This window comes from Podarcis vaucheri (genome assembly GCF_965113315.1).
Source record: "Podarcis vaucheri genome assembly, chromosome: 5".
NCBI classification, from domain to species: Eukaryota; Metazoa; Chordata; class Lepidosauria; order Squamata; family Lacertidae; genus Podarcis; species Podarcis vaucheri.
Genome location: NC_138763.1, coordinates 27,056,132 through 27,076,795, shown reverse-complemented (window position 1 = coordinate 27,076,795; position 20,664 = coordinate 27,056,132). Strand labels below are relative to the sequence as shown.

Genomic DNA, 20,664 nt, shown 5'->3' with positions numbered 1-20,664 from the left:
TATCTAAAGCTATTTGCACATGCAGAATGTAGGCAACCTATATAAGGAAATGAGCAAACTGTTGATATGTTAGGGAGAAGGCCCATTACTTACATCATAGGAGCCTACACAACACAAAACACTGTTGCTGTATGTGGGTTTTATTTTATTTGTTTTTTATCTTATACAGTGGATGCTCGGGTTGTGAATGTGATCTGTGTGGGATGCATGTTTGCAACCTGCAGCATCTGCAACGCACAGCGGCACGTCTTGCGATTTGGGTTGCGATTCGGCACATCTGCGCAAAGCCCAATTTAGCGCTTTTGCGCATGTGCGACCGCTGAAACCCAGAAGTAACCCATTCTGGTACATCCGGGTATTGGCGGTCCGCAACTCAAAAAAATGCAACCTGAAGCATCTGTAACCCAAGGTATGACAGTATTTTGGGAATATACATCCAGTTTTTCCCCCTTTAATTTTTTTGGGGCCCCCCCAAGAGAGTGGGGCGCTAAGCTATAGCTGGTTTAGCTTATATGTAAATCTGCTTGGGGCCTGCACACACAGCATGCTGAATTGCATGCTTCCTCACATGTCCTGCACTGAATGGATCTCGAAGGCCTGTTGGATGGGGCAACTATGTTTTTGAATAGTGGGAAGTTTGAAACCAGTCTCTCTTGAGGTTACAGTGTTGCATGCAGTTAGGGCTCCTTTAATCCCATTGAAGCCTATATAGTACATTGATTTAGAACAGTGGTGTCCAAACTTTTTTCAAAGAGGGCCAGATTTGATGAAGTGAAGGGCTGACCAAAGTTGTTGACCTTTTGTTTTTTTAAGGATTTTACCCCATAGGGGCCGAATTAAACCGACCGGCGGGCTGGATTAGGCCCCTGTAATGGACTTTAGAAATGCCTGGTTTAGAACATTGTGTAACCAATACAGTCATACTTCAGGTTGCGTTTTTTCGGGTTACGCACCCGCCGAAACCCGGAAGTACCAGAACGGGTTACTTCCGGGTTTTGGCAGTTGCGCATGCACAGAAGCACTAAATTGCACTTTGCGCATGCACAGAAGTGCTGAATTGCAACCCAGGTTGCGAACACTGCGGGTTGCGAACATGCATCCCGCACAGATCACGTTCGCAACCCAAGCATCCACTGTATGTGTGCATGTTCATGCAGGTTTTCAGCTTATCATGTCAGAGTCGTGCACCAGGGGGTGCCAACCGTTTTGGGCTAGCGGGCACATTTGGCATTCTGAGACAGTGCCCTGGGTGCCAGTCAAAAAAACAGCTGCCCTGGGATGTGTGCCATCACACAAAATGGCAGCTGCATCTGAAACTGCAGTAAAAAGAGACAGGGACACAAAATGGTGCAGCCATGTCCCCCTCTATGGGGAAAAGGCACCAACCCCACCTACCACTTTGTTTGCTGCTCACAGAGATAAGCGTTTTGCACATCTCTTAGAGGACGGCGGGGTGGATGGATGTCCAATCCTTGCATCCAATAAAATGTGGGCATATTTAACAGGGTGGGGGTGTTCAATGTAGTTGAGGCTAAGCAAGTGCAAATGCGAACTGAGCAGGAAGAGCAAACGTCTCTTGTGTGTTGTGCATTGCTGGTGGTATATTTACTGAGACTTTTCTGGTGCCATGAGAGGTACGGGCAGGTGCACTGGTACCTGTAGACACTGGATTGTTGACTCCTATAGTGTCTCTGCTCTGGTATGAAGTTCTATTCTGTAATACAGGAATAGGAAACCCTTGGTTCTCCATGTGTTGTTGGACTACAACCCCCCAATCTGCATGGCATATGGCTCAGGGGTAGGCAACCTAAGGCCCGTGGGCCAGATGCGGCCCAATCGCCTTCTCAGTTCGGCCCATGGATGGTCTGGGAATCAGCGTGTTTTTACATGAGTAGAATGTGTCCTTTTATTTAAAATGCACCTCTGGGTTATTTGTGGGGCACAGGAATTCGTTCATTTTCCCCCCACTCCAAAATATAGTCCGGCCCACCACATGGTCTGAGGGACGGTGGACTGGCCCACGGCTGAAAAAGGTTGCTGACCCCTGGCATGTGGTGTGAATAGATGGGAAATGGAGTGCAACAATATCTGGAGGGCCTCAGGTTCTAATGCATTTAAACAACCCTCTGTGTCCAACCTGGGGATGCGGGTGGCGCTGTGGGTTAAACCACAGAGCCTAGGACTTGCCGATCAGAAGGTCAGCAGTTCGAAACCCTGCAATGGGGTGAGCTCCCATTGCTCGGTCCCAGTTCCTGCCAACCTAGCAATTTGAAAGCACGTCAAAGTGCAAGTAGATAAATAGGTACCGCTTTGGGGGTACCCTTTACCTTACTGTGTCCAACCTGCTTCTTCAATAAGTTCATAAAAGTTTAGGAAATCCAGCAAGTATGGAGAATGAAAACAGCCTGCAGAGTTGTGGCTGATATTGATCATCCTGGTGAAAATAGCAATATTTGTGGGAGGGATTTGCATTGGGAATACAGTGTGGAAGGGTTAACTCCCCACTCCCCAATCTGGATCATGCACCTAGGACTGCTATTTACTTTTTAAAAAAAGAAGCACACACACAATTGCTAATTGTCTGAGGATCATTGTGCATGTTATGCTAGGGCTTTGAAAGACTTGTAGGAAATGCTTTGGCTGTAAAAGGAATGGCTTGACTGCCTTCACCTTAAATCTCCCTCTGCAAGGAACATTCTGCACTCATTGTCACTGCCGTAAGTCTCAAGCCACACAACTGAAGTCAGTTCTCCAAATGGAGTTATAAATCTGAAGCAATTGAGAGCAAAATCTGACACAAATTTAAACCTGGTGTAATGTGTTTGTGCCTTTATATCTGGCAGCAAATTTGGCCCTATATATTTTATTCCTAATTCTCACCTTAAATCAGTTTCAAAGGCTCAGCTGAATAAGATATGCCTCTGTAAAGTGTGTTTTAAATTAGGAGCTGGTGAAATACTGTGCTTTTGATTCCAGGATGAAATGTATATCCCCCTTGGAAAAAAATGTGTTTCCATTGGCTGTTCCCCCCCCTCCTCACCCCCTTGTCAAGAAACCAGGATCCAGAGAAGGGAAGAGCTGAAACAAAAACCTCTTTTTAGTTCATCCTCCAAATTTCTTCTGGGTGCAGAGAGGTGGTTTAAAAGGGCAGGTTCTATTAGGCCCAAGTATTTCTTTCGGGTGGGGAAGGAGTTTGGTTGCTTTAGGAAAGAAAAAGAAAGAAAGAAAGAAAAAACAAGGCTTCCAACTGGTTTTAATTTTATTTGTAATGTTCATGGGAACCAGCCACACATGCTTGGCTGAACTCAGGACTCAGATTTTTGGCAGGTTTTTTTTATGAGCCCATCTTGGCAGGCTTTCAAGATGTCCAGATTGCTCACATTATATTTGAATAAGCACGACTCACTAGTTTAATCTGAATTGCCTGGTACACCTCTCATTAGTGCTAGTTAAGATGGGAAAATCATAACAGCACAAAGTGTTGCCGTCGGAGTTTGGCGGGGCTTGCCTGTAAATCTGCAATATAAAGAACTTTTAGGACCTTTCTGTGTGAACATTTAGTGTGTAAATTTATATTACTGCTACCATGGAAGCAATAAAAAAAAAAAATCCTAACCTCACTGGCTTGAAAACTATCACAGTAGCTGTGTATCTCTTTGTTAGTGTGGCTGTTTTAATCCCACAAAAAACCTGTATGTAGACGTTGAGGTCCAATGGGATGTAAGTGATGCATGTGTGTGTGTGTGTGTGTGTGTGTGTGTGCGCACGCATGAAGGATTTCAACCTGTCATCTGTCTGGCTTACCGCTGTATCATTCAATATGAAGACATTTAAAATCCACGGAAATCAGTATCACAGCCTGTGTTTAAAATCTGGAATACCACCGTTAACTAATGCTTTGTCCATCTGAGAAAAACAAAGCAAAATCTCCAGCAGCAAACCTGCTCCCCCAAGTCTGGTGTGGTAGCGTCCTATTATCACATCTGGACTACTGTTGTCAGCATATTGGCCTAGCTAGCCAACCATTAACTATTTCCCTTGTAATGATGGGACAGAATCAATAACTATGGCAACCTCCAGACGGCTGCTTCCCCACGGCTGATTTAGCACTGTAGTGTTACACCAGAATTAGGGCGGGAAGGGGGGGGGCGTGTTGTACATCGCAAGGAAGATGTGCCAAGTAATGCAAGAGTTTGTGCTACTGCTTCTCTGGACTGTGCCATCTGTACTGGTCCTGCTAGCTCCCCCAACCTCTCTGCCATTTGGACTGATGGTGTCCATCACAGGAACCAGCCTTGCCCTCATCTGGCTTGCGGGTATCAGCTGTGCTGAATCTGTGAGCCAGACACTCTGAAAGTTCTCTGTATGGAAGCATCCACTACACTCCAGCTTAGCATTTCTGATTATGCAAATTGCACCTGCTACCTTGATTATATGTAAATAGCATCAGGGGTTGTGTTATTCAGGTGTTAACAGATTTGCATGGTAAAGGTTTCGATAATAATTTGCACTTGCCCATATGCCGTGCAATCCTATGCATTGTTACTCAGAAGCAAGTCCCACTGCTTTCAATAGGGCTTACGCTCAGGAAAGTGTGCAAAAGAGAAAATCCAGTGTATAGCAGCCAGTTTCTGTTTCTCTACCTGTAAAATTAGAAAAATAATAGAATACTATATTTTATGATTAAAAGGAGCCTCGTTATGTCCCCAAGGTCAACTGAACTTGCAAGACCAAAGCAAAATTACAGCTCAGCACCTCTACCTCTTGAAAATCATTGCAGGTTCCTTGCATATTAATTAAGATAACATTACCAAGTCTCCTCTGCTAGGTAGCTTAGAACAAGGATTTTGCAAGCAGACCTTGGAAAAATTAGATTGGAGCTAGGTAACTGGCCAGGTTGAGCCAAGTTTTTTGACTGACTCCTATTAAGTGCCTTAATAGTCTATTTGTCAGCAAGCCAACAAGAGATGTGAAATGCATTGGGTTTACAATCAGTGTAGATAATATTTCAATCAACGTTTTAGCCTTAAAGTGCGATAATACAATGGAGTCAGGCCTGGAGCCAGCAATTCGGTGGTTTGGGGAGGTAAGGTGGTATGTAATCATTGCAGAACAGCCAGGCCATAAATACTGTAAATGGCTGAAATGTTAATTTGTGATTTAAAAACAATCTGAGAGACAGAGAGAGAACTGCCAAATGAAGCTGGAACATGTTTGTAAGAGAATATAGTTCAGGACTACACTGCTATTGGAAAGCCAATGATTAGGCTTGCCCCTTTCGTATGGCAACTGGCACTCTCTAATAAGTACGATGGGCTGGAAAAGCATGGAATTTAAATATATTGCTAGTGAATGGAAGTCCAAGTGGTAGGGGCGAAGGAAGGAGTGTGTGGTGGGTGCGATTCACCCTGGGTGTCATCCCTGAGGGGGTGAAAAAAGGCACACCACAGGCAGTGGCGTAGCGTGGGTTGTCAGCACCCGGGGCAAGGCAAGTAATTTGCACCCCCTAACCCGTGGATTTGCGCCCCCTAACCCTAACCCCCAGATGTTGCACCCGGTGCGGCCGGCCCCCCTGCACCCCCCACGCTATGCCACTGACCACAGGCGGTGGCACTTACTGTGGGGCTTGGCCTGCAGCGTGCCCAAGCCACATGTCTTTCCTGGGAGTGAGGCGGTGGCTAGAGGCCCCTCGCTGCCCAAAACAGCAGCATGGGACTTGTGTCTGCCAGTGGAATCCATGGGCGGATCGCCGCGGCACCTCTGTGGGCAGCTCACCTTGCCCCCGTTGTGCAGATCGCCACAGTGCCCCCATGCACGGATACCCCTGCCCCCGCCGCTCCCGGTGCTGGAGCAGCTAGCTACGCCCCTGGCAAGTGGCATAGGACAAATTCTGAGATCTTGGCTCCCGTTTCCTACCTGTACATCAGGCATTGGTTTAAAACAGATTTTCACACAGACATGTGAAGGAGGTCTGCAGCTTGGGTGTGCTTATTAGTACGACCACTGTTGAACTGTTTTAAATTTAACTTTGCTTATGTTTTAAGCTAACGCTTTACGTGGCTGTTCCAATCTGCTTGTTCACTGCCCTGAGATCCTATGGGATGGGATGAAGGGTGGTTTCAACAAATAAGCAGCAGCCAAATCTCTTCCCACTTCCTCAAGCAGCATCTTATGTGCCATTTTGGCTTATTGGCCCCGTGGAAACTTTCACAAACTGGAGTCAGCCATATGAGAAAAGGACTGGATACTGATGCATCCTAATCCACAGAAGTGAGATGCCTAACAAATAACAGTAACTATGTAGCTGAAAACAGCCAGTGTCTTCCTTTTGCTGTCACCCAATACATGCAGCTAAGCTTTTGGGAGGAGTGCGTTCAGACACTGTATTAAAATTGTCCAAGAACAAATTGAATAGTTTACTTTTTATTCTGTTTGTTAAACATATAGTGCTCAGATTTGATTCCTGAATGTACCCACTAAAAGAAACCATGACACTCCAGAATAAGAGATTGGAGGATTTTTAGCACATTAAAAAAAATGTGCCACAGAATTTCAAATTTTGCGTTTATGCTGAGAATAGGAATGAATCCAAGGGAGAAAGGAAATTGATTCACTTAGATTCACTTTTCACTTGCAGCACTGGTATTTCTTCCTTATGTTTTAATTGATTTATTGGCTAGAAGAACATCACTTCCTACACACACACACACACACACACACAGCTCCCCAGCTCCTTCTGAAAGCATTTCAAGCTCAATATTGAAGGACTGGCTGGATCGCGTTTTCAAGGGCATCTGTTCCTGTCTGCTGCTGAGGATGGGGCCCATAGAGCAGACTGGAAAGATCCACCTAGAATTGCTTGAATTAAGTCCTTGCACCTGGATATAATTGTCGTGCTGCTGTGCTGGGGTTTTCTTAAGCTACTGGTAAAACAAATTAGCTCATTTTAACTGGCATCCAGTAGGGAAGCACACAACTCTCCTCATAGAATGTTTTTCAAATAATTATTTTTCTATTGCCAGCTTTAGCTCATGAATATTTTCCTAAGGCTGAGCGAGATTTTATTTTAAAAGGCAAAGCAGATGCAGATAAATAATAAAAAAAATCCTATTCCGGGCCTCAATGTTAGCATTGCTTACAATTGGGATGTGAGATTTGTGTAGCCTTAATTGTATTTTTCTCCATTCGTTCCTTATCCCAACATAAAAGCCAGATCAAAAGGATTGTGTCATGTCAGTCTAAAACAAAAAGAAAGCATCTCTCCTCCCCTGCAACCTGTAAGCCCTGCTATATATGGTTCAAGTACCTCCCTAGTAGGATTTTCCCAGTAAGGATATAACTATTTTATATTGTGGCATGAGGAAGGATCAAGAATCTTCTATATTCAGAGTATGCATTTATGTGTGCTATGTGAGTGTATATAAAAACCACGAGATATCATTTCTTGGTGCATTCTGCATGTCTTACCGCAGTTGACTGCAAAAGCTTGCCCACATTTTGAGAAGTCCACTGAAGTCCACAGGACTTCCACTGGAATACATGCCAACAAGTATGTTAGCTTGACTTAGTTCTGCAAATGGCAGAGTGTTGAGAGAAAGGAATCAGGATTAAAAAGGTAAAGGGACCCCTGACCATTAGGTCCAGTCTCGGATGACTCTGGGGTTGTGGTGCTCATCTCGCTTTACTGGCCGAGGGAGCCGGCGTACAGCTTCCATGTCATGTGGCCAGCATGACTAAGCCGCTTCTGGAGAACCAGAGCAGCTCATGTTTACCTTCCCGCTGGAGCGGTACCTATTTATCTACTTGCACTTTGACGTGTTTTTGAACTGCTAGGTTGGCAGGAGCAGGGACCGAGCAATGGGAGCTCACCCCATTGTAGATTCGAACCGACGACCATCTGATTGGCAAGCCCTAGGCTCTGTGATTTAGACCAAATATTTGAACCGAATATTTCAGAGCTCTTAAAAAGGGGGGAGGGCAGGAATTATGCTCAGAAGGGAAGTGGTGGTAGTCTTTTGTAGGCAGAAGAATAACTCATTCAGTGAAAGGTGGGGCTGCGAGTACAAATAATATGCAGATAAGTAAGTAAGTAAGTAAGTAAGTAAGTAAATAAATAAATAAATAAATAGGAAGTCATAGACTGGTTGGATGGAGAGGAATGGTGGGAGCAACCAGCTACAGAACCCCCAAGGGAAGAAGGCTCAGAGCATGGGGAGTGGTGGTGGGACAACAATGAGTGGTCAGACAAAAAGAGGGAGGAACTGGTGTCAGAAGCTGAAGACGTAACAGCACTTATGGTTTGGGAAGAGTCTGTGGCAGAGAGAAGTCCAGAATCAGAAGCAGGAGAGTGGGATGAGGGAACCCAAGAGGCAGAGATGGGTCAGGCTTGTGAAGAGACACAGGGGTCTCCCCCTCCTGCTGTGAGAAGCTTCCCTCCTCCCATGTCTCCTAGAACCAGGAGAGGCATGAAGCAGAAGGAGCAAAGACAGGCACACAGGCACAGTCTCTGATTGCTTGTAGAAAACCCTGGAGAGGAGGAGACACAGCCGGCTGTGGGAAGGCGGAAACGTTTAGTCTCGGCAACTGCTTCACGGGTGCAAAACTTCATGGACATGAGTTGCTGTGCTCATTAGGCCTGATGCTCTTGTGCAGATCCTGTTTTTGCTAATAATAGAGACTTAATTTCAATGGGCTCGGTGTGATTTAATGTTGGCTTGCTCCTGTCAGCCAGGAAGAGTTTGGTGAGGACAAAGTTGCCCACCTTTGCCTGGGAGTGGCATCTGTTTTCTTAACAGTTTTGAAGAAGTGCATACAAATAGTCATGGCTTGCTGCTCTTTTGCCCACTATCCCTGCCTACCTTCTGGAACAGGGGTGGGGAACCTCAGGCCTTGGTGTACATATGCCCAAAAGCAACATTACTGTATCGTGCTTTAGACCACACGTGGATTACTGTGTCCAGTTCTGGGCGCCACAATTTAAGAAGGCTATTGACAAACTGGAAGGTGTGTACAAGAGGACAACCAAGATGATCAAAGGTCTGGAAAGCAAGCCTTATGAGGAACAGTTGAGGGAATTGTATGGTAGCTTGGAAAAGAAGAGACTGAGAGGAGACATGATAGCCACCTTCAAATATCTTCAGCTCTGTCACATGGAAGATGGAGGACACTCGTGTTCTCCAGCTCCAGAGGGTAGGATCCAAACCAATGGCTTCAAGTTACAAGAAAGGGGATTCCAACTAAGCATCAGAAAGAACTTTCTCCTTTCAAACAAGCAATTCCCCACCTATGATATCTGTAAACGAAACAGACTGTACAATACTGCCTATTGAACATTTAAATTGGCTCTACACAAATGTAAACTATACGGAGCAGCGGAGCAGCAGTTGTGGGGCTTTGCAAAGTCTGAGCAAAACGCAGAAATAACCCACCAGGCTCCCTCACATCACCCATTATAATAGTGTTCATAAATGCCCAACTGCTTAATATACAAACTCAGTTGTCTCTATCCATGGAAAGTACCGCCAAATGACTTTGTTTAAATTATACCAGTACTGATTCCAGCTTTCCTTTCCCCAGAAAATTGTGACCAAGAATAGCTATCCTCTAGTAAAACCGGGCTGGAGTAAAAAACTGGCACATCCAAAATTAAACTCTGAAGCTGCTGTCACTGTTTAATGCATTCCAAATTTTGGAGATGGTTTAAGCACAAATCTCTCATGGCTTTAGGCTACAATCTGATTTGCATGCCTAAATGGCAAATCTCAGCAAATCTCTGTGTACTGTAAACTCTGTGACTTTATCCCCTACATAAGAGCAGCCTCTGTCTAGCAATAGGGATTGGCAGGAATGGTCGTTAGCCGTCTTTGTTTTTAAAAATTGAGTTCTTGTTCTCAACAAATAAGTGTTGAATGCAATGGTTTCTGTACAAAAGAAAATACAGAATTCCTATAAACATAAGTTTTGAATTTCTGCAGTGTGAAGTCTGCTTGAAAGTCATATTCTAAAAGGCTAAGGATTGCTTTGCTACATTAGCTAAAGGTACATCTAGTGTTCTGCTTCCAATAGTAGCCAGTCTTGACACACTTAGAATTTTCTCTTTCATTTCTGTATATGCTGGATAGACCCAGACAGTAACAAAGGGCTGGGCTGTAATGGGAAGATGGGTTTTTTGTATGTGCATACATATCACAGTTCAGCGATAGAGCATGTGCTTTATATGCTGGCAGTCTCAAATTCATTCCCTGGCATCTTCAGCTAAAAAGGACCGCAGACAGACATGAGTACTGGAAAAGACCTTGGACTGAAGCGTTTGAGAGCCACTGGCAGCTGGGGTAGGCAATACGGAACTAATGGTTCAAGTGTCTGGCTTGGTAAAAGGCGGTTTCAAATATATTTGCATCCATTGCTGTGATTGATGCTGGTGATTGATTGCAAGTGGTTTGACTAGACAAACCTTGGGGTCCCTTCAAACTCTACAATCCTATGATCTATGAACATGTCTACATAAATGGTGAGATCCAATGTCACACCAGCAGATTCAAACAGATTCCCTTTACTTCCTCCTCGCTGCAGCCTCCTGTACCCCATGCAATCTGTTTGTTGCCCCCCCACAACTACCCAAAACAGATTTTAGGGCCACTCAGGACAGGCAGGAGAAAAAGGAGGGCCAGGAAGTCTTAATTGAGCAAGCAGAAGTCCTTTGTACAAGTGGGATTCCACAACTGAATATATGAGCCTTCCTTCCTCCCTCCCTTCCTTCCTTCCTTCCTTTCTTTCTTTCTTTTGCTACAAGGTGTGACTGGGAAGTTCGGTGAATGGTCACAGAAATCGGACAGCGAGAAATATTCAGACATACATACCTTACAGGCCTTCAAAGTAGGCCACCTCTGACACAATGCACCATTGCCAACGTTCGTAGAACTGTTGGAAACTTCTGGAGAAGTCCTCTTTTCGTACTGCTTTCAGTTTTCTCCTCACAGCAGCTTGGACGTGTGAAATGTTGGGAAATCACTGCCCTTTCAGTGCAGATTTCAGTTTTGGAAAAAGAAAGAAATCTGGTGGGGCCAGATCAGGAGAATATGGAGAGTGGGACAACTCAGGAACCTCAGTAATGATTTCACGCAGAATATGCAACTCTTCTGCCACCATTCGGACAGACAAACATTGATCCTGCATCAATAACTCATGAACTCTGTCAACAGTTGCCACCGTTCTGCTCATCAACGGTCTGCCAGACCAAGGGTCATCTTCGATGGTTTGCCGCCCTTTACAGAAACACTTAAGCCATTCATACACTGTCTTTTGAGTTACAGCTTCCTCTCCGTACACAATTGTGAGCATTTCGTGGGTTCTTGATGCCGATTGTATGTTCGAATATTTCTCGCTGTCCTATTTCTGTGACCATTCACTGAACTTTCCGGTCACACCTTGTATATATGCGACATCCCACTTGTGTAATTGGAGTTCCCCTTCCTCAACCCTCTTGAGCTGATTTAGAGGCTGATTTAGAGGGAAGTGGAGAGAAGTGAGAAGTTTTGTCGAAGAAGCAGAAGTCTGTTGCGCAAATGGAAAAGCAGTGTTTAATACAGCCCAGTGTGTGTAGGCAAAAATGTCGCATGGCAACTGTACACTACAGCAGTATTGACATTTGGGGATACATAACAAGCTTGGTCCACACTTGAACTTGAAGGAATCTCTGTAATGCTTACATTAGGGAAAGGTAAAGGGACCCCTGACCGTTATGTCCAGTCATGACCAACTCTGGGGTTGTGGCACTCATCTCACTTTATTGGCCGAGGGAGCCGGCGTACAGCTTCCGGGTCATGTGGCCAGCATGACTAAGCCGCTTCTGGCAAACCAGAGCAGTGCACGGAAACGCCGTTTACCTTCCCACCGGAGCGGTACCTATTTATCTACTTGCACTTTGACGTGCTTTCGAACTGCTAGGTTGGCAGAAGCAGGGACCTAGCAATGGGCGCTCACCCCATTGCGGGGATTCAAACCGCCGACCTTCTGATCAGGAAGTCCTAGACTCTGTCGTTTAACCCACAGCGCCACCCACGTGCCTTACATGGTTACATTACTTTTTGTGCAAAACTTAGAATGCTGGGCTGGGAATAATAATAATAATAATAATAATAATAATAATAATAATAATAATAAAATAATTTATTATTTGTACCCCGCCCATCTGGCTGTGCTTCCCCAGCCACTCTGGGCATCTTCCAACAAAGATTAAAAATACATTAAAATGTCACACATTAAAAACTTCCCTGAACAGGGCTGCCTTCAGATGTCTTCTAAATATCAGGTAGTGGTTTATCTCTTTGACATCTGATGGGAGGGCATTCCACAGGGCAGGCACCACTACCGAAAAGGCCCACTGCCTGGTTCCCTGTAGTTTTGCTTCTCGCAGTGAGGGAACTGCCAGAAGGCCCTTGGCGCTGGACCTCAGTGTCCGGGCAGAACGATGGGGGTGGAGACGCTCCTTCAGGTATACTGAACCGAGGCCGTTTAGGACTTTAAAGGTCAAAACCAACACTTTGAATTGTGCTCGGAAACGTACTGGGAGCCTATGTAGGTCTTTCAGGACCGGTGTTATATGGTCTCTGCAGCTGCCCCCAGTCACCAGTCTTGCTGCTTAATTCTGGATTAGTGGTTGGGAAATCTTTTAGTGTCTTCTAATTCATTTATTTTTTAGGGGGAGAGTCTGCAATTGCCAATTTGCTTAGTATTTTAAGATGTTCTGTGAAGTTAAAACAACATATTTTCGTTATGCATTCCCAAGTGCTTGAACTCTGATATCAGAGACCGGCATTTGTCGTGATGTCTTTCTTGCTGAATGCTTAGGTCCGTGTCTGAAGCTTCAAGTTCTGCATATTAGGAGTAAATGGGAACGGACAAGAACAGCCCAAACACAATAGTTTTGTCTTACATGATTATAATTCTAGGCCAATATTTATGAAGAGCCAACTTCCAGTGGGAAATTAAACTAATCTGAAAAGCATAGTAAAATTCAAACCATGTACACTGGGAGAATTCCTCCAGTGTTTCTCTCTCTTTAATGCTTATTAATAGAGACAATAGTAAACCTAGAAGGAAGCTGCTTATATCCCTTTAGTTTTTATCATAACATGGGCTTTTGTTTAGAAAATCCCGTGCCAGATCTTGTCATTTAATTATTGAGCGCACATTGTGACTAAACGTGAAAAAATAACGAATAATTTCCCTTGGAATTCCACTAAGTAAAATTTGTTACTGGACTTCTTCTTTTTTTAAAGTACTTTTAAGGTATCTAGGTTTTCATGTTTTAGTTTACAGTATTTTTTAACTTCATAATGCTGCTTATCATAACTAATATCTGTTTTTCTGTTCCGTTTCTCCGGCCTGATGCATTTTTTTAAAAAATGTTGTACATGCTATTGGTCTAAATAAATTGAAAAAGTGGTATGTGTTTGGGGGTATGGGACAAAAAGTGTGCAGTGGGGGCACACGTGTCATTGCTTTCAACAAGGAAGGTTCATCAGCAACATGAGATTAGTATACAAAATTCAACAGGGATAAGGTCTGGAAAAGTTGACATTTAAAAAGAAGGTGATTAAATGAGTCAAGATATCCCATTACCTAGAACACATCCACAATCCAATTAAATTCAAGTAGTGTTTATACACCAATCTAAAAGACTTTTGAATGGAAGTTATCCTCTATTAGCATGCTTAGAGTTGCAGCTATGCTCCCTTTGATTGCATCAGAGGTAAATCATTCGAAGCCCAAGTCCCTTGGCTTCATTGGCAGCACCTTTGGGGACCAGTAGTCCTTTTAAACACAAATCCCAGCATCTTTTCTCAATGGAGAAACTGGCTCAGCCACTGGTGAATGGCACTCAGTAGGTTTCTCACTGAAACTACACTGCAGAACAATGGCTCAGGTTGGTAAATCTTCCCCTGAGCTTTCAGTACTTTTTGCATATCCTATACTGGACAGTTTCCATTCATCTTGGCACTCAAAGCAAACAAATGTAACTATGCATCAGAGATGAAAGTGAAAATGCATATGTTAAATCCCAAGTGGGAACAGGCAAGTGAAATATATACATAGTGTTGCTTAGCAACAAACATGTTTCTTTTTTGGCCACAGGAACTGTGACATCAGTTAGAGAAGCCAGGCTGCATCACTTGTCGGAGATCTTCATCAGCTTCTCCCTTTATTTTGCTTGTGGTTAAAGATGAATGTATTTTTGTGTGTCTGTCTCTCTCTCTGTGTGTGATGAAATAAGGTTGCAAACCTAATGCACTGGCTCATTAGTAAAAGCTAGCAGTCAGCTGATTTGCAGTGGGCATGCATTTGTAGGCAGGGTGAGGCACAAGCAAAACCAAACAAAAGCAAAGGCATCAGTGTGGCAAGTAAACATTTAAATCACTAGTGACATCACATAATAAACATACTACAGTCGTACCTCGGGTTACATACGCTTCAGGTTACATACGCTTCAGGTTACAGACTCCGCTAACCCATAAATAGTACCTCGGGTTAAGAACTTTGCTTCAGGATGAGAACAGAAATCGCGTGGCGGTGGTGGGAGGCCTCATTAGCTAAAGTGGTGCTTCAGGTTAAGAACAGTTTCAGGTTAAGAACAGACCTCTGGAACGAATCAAGTACGTAACCAGAGGTACCACTGTACAGCAAAGGAAGGAAGGAAGGTCCATTTGGTGTCCTTGTACCCATGGAAGTGCTTTTGATCCAGTAAATATCATTACTAAGGGGAGGCAAATTTTGCCAGTTACTCCTTGAGGTTCCACTCCCCGGCAATGCTACTTCCTACCCTGTTCTGAAATGTCCATAATTATCTGGAGCAAATTTTAAAGAAGTGCTGGAGTGCAGGGGAAGGGGAAGAGGAAAAGGGACGCAGCAAATATTGCCCCAGCTCCTACTCTCAGACATGGTACTCGGCTTCTCAGCTGATTATTCCCGAATGCTTTATACCACAAGCCATTACATGGTTTAAACATAATTAGCTGATGGGCTACACAGAAACAGGGTTCCAAGATGCATGGTTAGGGCTTTTTCTCCAGCCAGACCTCACTGAAACTCAGTTCTGGCACCTCTCTGGTGGGCGCCATTGCAGTTCTAAGAAAAGAAGGGAGGCGTTCACGATGAGTTCTAGCACCTCTTTTTCTAGAAAAATAGCGTTGGCACAAACTAATAGGTTATCTCCCTGACACACACCCATGGTTTCTCTTTTGAAGAGTGGGATGGGCTCACAGTCACTCACATAGTTCTCATCCCAACCAATGGAACTGGGCAAGCAGGCAGGCACTCCTGTGAGTGAGCTGGATCTGCTTGCACTGGCACCTCCAAGGGCATGTCCTGGGTGAGAGATGCTGGCCTGGTTCAGCAGGGTCATGCTCCGACTCAGGTTCCCATGTCTCCCTGATTCCTTGAGCATCCTTGTTGAAAGGAGGTGGAGGGCTGGATCAGGTGATGCCTCCTCCACTGGGATGTCTGGCTCTAGATGGTTTATTATGTCTCCCAATCCACCATTCAGCCCCTTCCTGACATCAGACTCGGTGACCTCATCCCAATCCTCTTCCACCTCCAACCAGTCCTCCCAGGACGTCCCCATGGGGCTCATCAGAGGTATCACCTCTTTAGCTGGAGAGGCACCCACTCAATCAAATCCCCTTCCGCTAGCACATGAACACAAACTGGATTCCAACCAATAAAAACATTTCTAGAGATGTAAGAATGGCATTTATGCAGCCTCATTAATCTTCACAGCAGCACAGTAAGGTAGGAAAGATTCATTCTGCCCATACTGCAGATGGTGCATGTCTCTGTGCTGCATAGTTACCATACACTTAAGGCACCCCCCTCCAAGAAACTGGGAAACTGTAATTTACCCCTCACAGAGCTACAATTCCCATGATTCTTTGGAGAAAATAATGTGCTTTAAAAGTATGATGTGTATGAAGCCTAAGTCTGAGAGAATGTGCCTTGCCTAAGGTGAGATCATGGCTGAGATGGGCTATGGGTTGAGGACTTCCTCTCGCACATCCTGAACCACTACATGCAACTGGCTCCTGTTATTAATTTTAATTCCTCTTCTTTCTGAAGTAGAAAGTCACACACACACACAATGATTTTCATAATGGTATTTGTTTGAAATTGCCCACCCCCGGAAGAAAGGAAAGAGAAACTCTTGGTTGTACAGAAAAGTGATGTGTTTCAACAAAAATCTTATTCTGGGGGTATGTTTTTTACACACACACACACACACACACACACACACACACACACAGATATATATACAGTGGTGCCTCGCAAGACGAAATTAATTCGTTCCGCAAGTCTCTTCGTCTTGCGGTTTTTTCGTCTTGCGATGCACGGTTTCCCATAGGAATGCATTGAAAATCAATTAATGCGTTCCTAGGGAAACCGCCTTCAGACCAGGTCCGGGGACAGTCTGTCCCCGGACCTCTTCTGAAGGCTGGGGGGGGGAAAGGGCTTTTCTTCCCACCCCCAGCATTTTAAAAAACCCCTGGACAGCGGAGGACTTCTCCGCTGTCCGGGCGATCTTAAAATGCTGGCGGGCGGCATTTTAAAATCGCCCCAGACAGCGGAGGACTTCTCCGCTGTCCGGGGCGATTTAAAAGCCCCTGGGAAGGCAGGCAGGGGGGGACAAAGACTTTTGCCCCCCGCCAGCCTTCAGAAGAGGTCCTGGACCTCTTCTGAAGGCGGGCGGGGGGCGAAAGTCTTTGCTCCCCCCCCGCCTGCCTTCAAAAGGTGTCCCCGCGGCGGCGGGAGGTGTCCCCTGCCCCCCGCCCGGCTTCGGAGCACCGGGAGAAGCGATCTCCCCGCAGCCCCTTGCTGCAAAAGACGTCGGGGGGCAGCGGGGAAGAAGCGCTTAGCTTCCCGCTGCCCCTGGACCTCTTTTGAAGCAAGGGGCTGCGGGGAGATAGCGATCTCCCTGCAGCCCCTTGCTGCAAAAGACGTCTTGCGAAGCAAGCCCATAGGGAAATTCGTCTTGCGAGGCAACTCGAAAACGAAAAAACCTTTCGTTTTGCGAGTTTTTCGTCTCGCGAGGCGTTCGTCTTGCGGGGTACCACTGTATATATAACCTGAAATGTCTGAAGGGCTTGGAAAAGATCCAATACAAATGTCTAAAAAGAGGAATAAGAGGCTATAAAATGTGTAAAAAGATATTTCCAGAAAATTTTATCTGATCTTTTTCAAGTCTTTTAGACATTTCATACACACCCACACCCACACACCACCCACACCCAGAAGAAGATTTTTTTTTTTTTTGTCAAAATGCTCTGGGCCTACTAAACCATTTCCCTGTGCACCTGAGAGTCTCTCTTCCCTCCCTGTGCCCTCTGCTCTAATTTGTGGTCTTCCTAAATTTCTTCAGTCAAAACTAGGGTTTTCTCTGCTACCTTTTGGAGGTTTTTACATTGAAGCTCTTTCAAAGAAACCCCAAAACGCCCCCCCTCCTCTAAAAATGAGGGGAATTTATCATCTCAGAAATAAATTAACCCTGTGTCAAGGCCTCCATGCAACCATTTCATAGAATGCAGCTGTAGGAAAAGCCTGGATGTAATCAGTTCCAGACATGCCAACCTAGAGGGGCGCTTGTGTACATTCACATGGGACAGGCAGGATTCCAAGTGGCTTGTCATGTACAGATGTTCAGAAAGCAACATTTGCATTGGCTAAAAAATGGATCATGGGTGGAATTTTCTGAAAAAAGAATCTGCTTGGCCATGATGCAGCAAGACTTGGCTCATTTCTCTGTAATGCATGTGGGGGCACACATCAGGTTCCCCTGGTACACTGGAGATTCAGGACATGGGAAGCTGATCCAGTTACAGAGGAAGTCAAAATACTACGTAGTAAGTTCAGGGATCTAAGCCTCGTCACCACTGGGTTTTATGTCCCTGTAGCACTGCCACCTACTGGCAGGAGAAAAATGATGGGTGATGTGGGAGGCAGCGATTTCAATGTCTAGTACAGTCATACCTCGGGTTGTAAATGTGATCCGTGTGGGAGGCACGTTCGTAACCCACAGCATTAGCAGCCTGAAGCGCCGCGTCTGTGCACGTGCAAGACATGATTTGGTGTTTCTGCACATGCGCGTGACGTCATTTTGAGCTTCTGCACATGCGCGGGTGCCGAAACTCAGAAATAACCCCTTTCTGGTACTTCTGGGTTCAACCCAAAAACGCACAACCCGCAGTGTTCGTAACCCGAGGTATGTCATTCCACACACACACACACACAAACACAGAGTCATACATGGCCTTATCCAGAACCACAACTGCCTTTAGCTATGAAGAGCAGATATGGATAAGATGTGGGCAGCTAGCCCAGAAAGACTGATCCAGAAGAGTGGATCAGTACTGTTGGGCAAATATGCTTAATAGGAAAATGTATTGGTTGCTTGCGACCACTCTTAAACACAGCAAAAAGGCCTCAGTTTTTAACCAACAGTTTTTATCTGTGGTCTCCAAGATATATTGATGCTTTCTGATATCCCCTTGGTCAGCATGTTGGGAGTCAGCACCCCCTTGAATCATTAGCTGGGATCCTTTTGTGAAGTTTGGAGAATTTCTAGAGTTACATCGTTTAAAATTCTTCTTCTTCATCATCTTCATCATCACCATCACCAGCAAAATCGTCTTCCCACATTATATTTTATGTAATTAATGTGTCTCTTTTTTCATTTTACAGGTGAATAGCTGAACCCAAGAACAGGGCAAGCAGTCACTTCGGCCAGCTTGCACAAAGTTGGTTGTCCAACCTTTCAGAGCCATGTCTTACAGAAGCACAACACGCCTTCACTGGAATTCAGGCATTTAATGTCACCAGCCCCATGCTGTGGGACATTCTTTCAGCAGAGATTTGACAGGCTTGCTAGCTTTTTGCCTTTCATGCTTTGAAGATCTTTTAATGCCAACTAGCCTGTGCCATTGTTTAAAATGTTCTTGAGTAGCCAATCATCTTAATGATTGTGCTGTACTGCTTTTAATGGTTTCTAAAATGTGCTTTGTATTGCTTTGCACTGCCCTGATATGTGTGAGAGTGCGGTATATAAATACAAATGGAATAAAGGAAAACATTGGGACACAGCATTTTCTGAAAAAAACTGACGCAAAGACTTTGTGTGGCTAGAGGGAAAAAACACATTATACTTTTATGATGGACTGCTGGCCATTCATCTAACAAAGATTCTACAGGACAAATTGCACCTGCCGCATCCCACAGTATATGGTTGTTAACAGGTTCCTTTATATTGATACCAGCAACTTTCAGACTCTTTATATTGATATCAGCAACTTTGCTATTATTGTTTAGATCTGAACTATGCCTTCAGGTTGGGTTGAAGTGGTGGGATGGTTGGATGGTCAGTGTGCTCTCCCCCCCCCCACCATAATTAAAAAAGAAAGACAAAAGAAGAAAGAAAAACAACTCTGCGTTGTTTTTAAAATAATAATAAAAAATGCTGGAAGGCTAGAAGCCTCTGCCTAAGAGACTGGATGCTTATACAATAGGATTTGAAGAGCAAATGGTGTGATGAAGCCAGGGAGTTGAATCCTACATCAAGGAATGTAATGAGAATTCTGTGTCCAGGGAAGCTGTTTATCAGCTCCATCTGGTTTGCAGGCTGAAACCCTACCTACCCGCGGACTGTCTCGCCAGAGTGGTGCGTGCTCTAGTTATCTCCCGCTTGGACTACTGCAATGCACTCTACGTGGGGCTACCTTTGAAGGTGACCCAGAAACTACAATTAATCTAGAATGTGGCAGCTAGACTGGTGACTGGGAGTGGCCACCGAGACCACATAACACCGGTCTTGAAAGACCTACACTGGCTCCCAGTACGTTTCCAAGCACAGTTCAAAGTGTTGGTGCTGACCTTGAAAGCCCTAAATGGCCTCAGCCCAGTATATCTGAAGGAGTGTCTCCAGCCCCATCATTCTGCCCGGACGCTGATGTCCAGCGCCGAGGGCCTTCTGGCCCTTCCCCCGCTGCAAGAAGCCAAGTTACAGGGAACCAGGCAGAGGGCCTTCTCAGTAGTGGTGCCCACTCTGTGGAACGCCCTCCCACCAGATGTCAAAAAGAAAAATAATTACCAAACTTTTAGAACACATCTAAAGGTAGCCCTGTTTAGGGAAGCTTTTAATGTTTAATAGGTTATTGTATTTTAGTGTTTTGTTGGAAACCGCCCAGAGTGGCTGGGGGGACTCAGCCAGATGGGCACGGTATAAATAATAAATTATTATTATTATTAGTAGTAGTGGTAGTAGTATTACTGTGAGAACTGCTATTAAAAAGGTATGAAGGTCTAGCGTGGTGGCTGTGCACCAACGTTTAAGAAATGTGGTTAGTTGGAATGTGGGACAGGTCCTTCTCAGTTGCAGTACAAACTGTGCAACTCCTTTTCCCAGAGCCTTACCTGGGCCCTTCCTGATCCTTCTCTTGGCATCTGGAGAAGGCCATATCTTTTTCTTTCTTTTTGTCCTATTCCTTCAGTATTATTATTATTAAAATTTGTATAATGCCCTATACTTGCAGGTCTTAGGTAAGCACTTATTGCTGAGACTGACTGTTTCTTGGGTTTTTTGTGTGCTACTTAAGGTCCTATTTCATATTGTTTATTATTTGT

The 20,664-nt window shown here is 44.8% G+C and overlaps 1 long non-coding RNA gene across 1 annotated transcript in view; it reads left to right on the top strand.

Annotated features, from left to right (window-relative positions):
• Window positions 1-19,420, top strand: part of LOC309533355 — a 99,112-nt gene extending 79,692 nt beyond the window's left edge. The window contains exon 2 of the long non-coding RNA XR_014220162.1: window positions 18,730-19,420. This is a non-coding gene — a long non-coding RNA (uncharacterized lncRNA). The remainder of the gene's footprint in view (window positions 1-18,729) is intronic.
• The last annotated feature ends 1,244 nt before the right edge of the window (window positions 19,421-20,664 follow it).